The sequence below is a fragment of the Perna viridis genome, chromosome 12, assembly GCF_037379345.1.
Source record: "Perna viridis isolate PV_CMFRI_1.1 ecotype Kerala chromosome 12, ASM3737934v1, whole genome shotgun sequence".
Classification (NCBI taxonomy): Eukaryota; Metazoa; Mollusca; class Bivalvia; order Mytilida; family Mytilidae; genus Perna; species Perna viridis.
The window spans coordinates 23,833,286-23,838,194 of NC_142456.1; the positions used below are offsets into that span (position 1 = coordinate 23,833,286).

Below are 4,909 nucleotides of genomic sequence, written 5' to 3' on the forward strand. Positions count from 1 at the left end.
CACGGCATTTAATTCAATTAACGCCCCCTAAACTCAAATCCTGGATCCGTCTCTGGTTTTTGAGAAAAAAATTATGTTGATTGTACATGAAATTTGCACTTTGCAAGAGTTATCGTACATAATTTGGTCTGATTTTTTTTATTTTAGTGGGAGGTTACAATATATATATATAGAACTACAATATATCAATTCCAAATTAATGAGTAGAATCATGCCTCCCACTGTAGGTAAAGGCGGGTACAGGGTCATTGCACTGGGTGTATTACTATTTTTTCCCCAGAAACCAATATATTTCTAACAAAATTTAGGCACCTAGGCTACGCTCCAACTGGAAAAATTCTATGACCAATGACAAATATGCATCCCCTGTCCACGAAATAGCTGAAGTCGAGTGACCATTCTAAATAAACTCTTATTGATCAATCTCTTCTTAGATTATGAAGAGCTTGAATCGCGCGCCTTAGAAAATGGCAATTATCCCAAATGATGTAAATACCTAGAATTTGGAATGTAAAGTGTTTTATTACCCCTTGTCAAAATACAGAATATGTCATTATTAAGTTTGATCGGGAAAAGGGCAGTCTGTCCCTCCTTCCCAAATGTACAAGACTTTTAATGTACAATGTATTTATACCAGATGTAAATGAAGTTGTATTTACATGTAGTATTTAAATTTTTGCAATTATTGTATCTCATACTGTAAACCGTGCGATCCCGCCAATTTTATAACAACATCCACATACACAGGTAAGCACGTGTCGTGTTTTCATTTCATTTCATCTACTTCTTGATTAGTTTTCAAATAAATAATGACCATATTTGAGCCACATTATGTCACAATAGGTAAATTTCAAAGGGATCCTTGTGTTATAGTCGAACTTTTTTTCTTTTACTGCTGGAGTCCGTCGGTCTTCCTTACTGTTGAATAACCAATATCGCTTTGCAATCAGATTTATTAAAGAGGCAACCCATACAGCACACGCGCAGATTAAGGTCACAAGAAGTCACATGCATACGGATTTATCTAGGTCGATTTTTATCAATTTAGACCAGAATCTATATAGCAGTCGCCAGAGACTTTAGAATTGTAAAGCCTGATAGCATCTGCAGTCATCGTACACTACCGCAGGAAAATGGTCCTATTGGCATACCCCACTAAAGTTCAAATGCAGATAGTTAGGTCTAAATGAGAGTCAATCGTATTTGTAAATTTTGTAATATGAACTCCATTGAGAACGAATACCACTTTATATTAGTTTGTCCAGCATTTAGGCTTTTTAGATTTCGTTTTTACCAAGATATTATTGCTCATGGCCAAATGCCTATAAGCTTAAAACTTTAATTACTACCAAATCTGAAAATTATGTTTGTATCTAAAAATAGCTTGGAAACATAGAACTGCATTGTTACAGCTACTAGAGTTAGTATTGTATTCAGCTTTGTTTGTTCTCTGTCATTTGTTGTATATGTAATATATGTATTGTGCTATAGCAATCATGTTGCTTATGCAATAAATATTCATTCATTTATAGGTATTTATAATTTGCTAATATATGAAATTTAATTCTATGTTATTTACGCCGATAAACAAACCCAATAAATAACTTTATCTGTGAACTGAATATGCTGATTACTTTGGTCTGTATAAATCACGATCCAATTAAAAATAGTTGACATCTATCCTCTTACCAATACCTGTTTATTTCTATGCATTTACCCGAATAAACCAGTCGTTCAGTGTCGATATATGCAAGTTGCCTATTTATTTTTAGAAGCATAAAAAACATTACTCTCTGCTAGAAATTAAAACCCTCCGAGATTATAAATAGATATCAATCATATAATTGAAATATGAAGTGGAATGCTGAGTACCAATTGGAAGAGCTGTCTTCAGGTATTTCATGCAGGCCCTGCCGGATAAAAGGGGCAGTAGTTACGACGGAGAAACTTGTAAAAAGAAAGGGGTTTAGTGCATGTTGTTACAAAAAGGTAGCATAATCATCGAAACCATCCTGACGTATTTTTATTACGATTACCGCCTCGTGACATCAGAAGCCCTGATCTGACAAGTAAAAATAAAACTTTGCATAGACGATGCCATAGAAATTTCGATTGTGCATTTCTCGGGAAATGTGCCATTTTTTTTTTTTGGTCTGGTGTTATTGGTTTTTGCAATAATCATTCAATCTGGCTGTTTTAGCCATGTGTGTGCTTCAGGGCCATAAAAGTGCATGGCATGTTTCCTGCACCTGACAGGATTGGTGAAAATATATTCCAAGACATTATCGTTAATGTTAATCTTTGTGTCTCTGGAACTAGGTGCCCAGCGCTTCTACATGACACATAGGCGTGTATGGAATAACTTGTAGCACTTGAGCTATAAAGCTTATCAACTGAGAAATGTAGCTAGTTTAGAGGAACATGTATTTGAGGATATGATTTATTTCAATGATCGTGGCTTAATTTTGAATGATTTAAGAGAAGTTTCGACCTGGAGGTCGATAAATTGGATTTTTGTCACCTTCCCTCCTTGAAACTTCTGCTTTGTTTGATTTTTATAAAAAGACACAACACAATATATGAATTGAAAAAGGTCATTTATTATAAAATGACGAAAACTAAGTATCAAAAGGACATCAGCAAAACACAACTATATACAGCAATTTACAATAAGTCTAGAATAACCTGAATTGTAAAAATACTGAAAGTACATAACTAACCCATGAATAATATCTGAGCTGAAAATCAAAGGTGAGGGGCAGATAATTTGAATATCGACCTGAAAATTTAAGAACAGGGAATGCACTGTGTCGGAAAGTTTTGTCTTCATTCATCTAAGTGTTCCAAGGAAACCGATATCGAACTTGAATATTACGCAAACTAGCGCACTGCTACGATGCATCATGAATTTGTGTGTGTGTGTGGTTTTTAAATGTCCTTCGTAATCAGAAAGGTGGAATTAAAATTAAAACAAAGAGTTCAATATTAACCATTTATAACAATAAGCTTGTGTCACGTTTGAATTCGATCCCCGTACTATCCATTTATTATTTTTGTAATTTGACGATTATTTTAAACTCAAACGATCGATATAAATTGATTCAGTACATAAGTACCTTGATTTGTGTTGCAAGACTGAAAATATAGACACCGACTTCATGTATTTAATGCATTTTATTAGTGGATATCAAATGAAGATATACAAGAAAAGTACAATTTGGTAGAAATTATTCAAAGTTAAGGTATATTTCAACAGAAAATGACGGCTAATGCAGCTTTAAGCCATAAGAAATTGGCACTCTTATGGAAGGTATTCGGCTACGCCTCGGTCAAATATGACTAGCCGAGGACCAATAACTCAGCCAATATGAAAAATCTTACGCATTCAAATTAAATAAATAAATCGGAATCGAAAAAGTTGATTTTGGGGGCGCGTCCCAATTTGTACCACTTTACTCCAATGCGGTAAAAGTTTAGCCTATGCTGTAAAAAAAATTAAACAGAATTTCGAAACGGAACACACTAGCATCTGAATCATAAAATCAGATCAACATTAAACCTTTTCTATCAATTCTAATGGACACCCATTTCCCTCTTTTTAGTCATTTATTTTTAAAAGAGGTGGGTCAAAACCCTCCAAAAACTGTAAAACCCACCGCCATTTCCCTAGAAACAATGTGTAAGAATTTTTAAAGATCGGATATTTTACTCCAGTTATCGTAAATAGTCAAAAGTTAACATGCAGACTCCAAGGACGACGACAAGGTGATACCATTATACGACCAGGAAAAAAACTTGGACTGTGTCGATCACAATAACAATGAAAAAAAATTATAAGTTCGCGATAAGAAACCAGATGAGGATCCAGAGATTTTGAAAAGAAGGTTCAAGAGGGGTTTCGAGAAAAGGGGGGATTCAGGCTATTATTCATTCATTTTTGTCAACACTTTGTACAAAAAGGGTCAAAACCCCGGACCCTTATGCTACCTCATCCTATAAGTACTTCAACCGTTCTTATACTTTGATGTTTTATAAATATATATATATGTCAACGTTAACCTGTTTAGTTTAAACAAATATAAATAGGTCGATAGATAAGCTTTCATTATAACTTCATACTGATATAATTTTATACAACACTGCAACGTCATGACTTGTCACGATGGGTTCACGTGTACCATTTAAAAGATTTTTTTATAATTTGACCGGTATTTTTTTGTTTTGAGTACTTTTTGTATGTGTACAATTAAGTCTGAAGATTAAGATTTTCACTTTAATCCCGTTGATGAGAGGTTACTCACTGAAATACATGTACATGACTTGTACACCTGTACAGTGTCTATACATAATTGGTATTTTTGTATTTGAAAAATGTATCGTTATGAATTACTGGTATATATGTGGCCATAATAATGGACCAATTGAATTTATGGACTGTTTACAATATTTAACTAAATAATATATGAATTGGATGATTTGATATTCCCTTTGACAGGACTGTAAGTTGTTATTATTATATTTATTTTACTGGTCAAACCCAGGGGTCAATTATAACCACGTGATCATAACACAATATGGACTCACGTGTATGGACTGAAACAAAACATTCAATAGTTAAATTCTCTCACCCATTGGCTCTTAATTATTATAGACGGATCAAAGGGAGTAACACGAGGCTCCCCCAATTTGTTCGACATGTTTTGTTGATTCTAAAGGAAAAAAAATGGAATAACTGGAACGCCAGCCCCATCCTCCGTCTTCGGAATTTCGAAGTCCACCACTGCTAATTAAACTTGTATCACCCCTTAATTTGCAATATCTAGACAGAAATAAACATATTTCTCATGTACCCGCACAAGCTCCAGCTCCCTATCAGATTAAAGTCTTAAATAGTTAAAGAAAAACATAC

General features: G+C 34.1%; 1 protein-coding gene across 1 annotated transcript in view; it reads right to left on the reverse strand.

Moving 5' to 3' along the window:
• The window catches only part of LOC148601759 (uncharacterized), a 45,051-nt gene that overhangs the window by 39,941 nt on the left and 201 nt on the right, over positions 1-4,909 (reverse strand). The window lies entirely within an intron of this gene.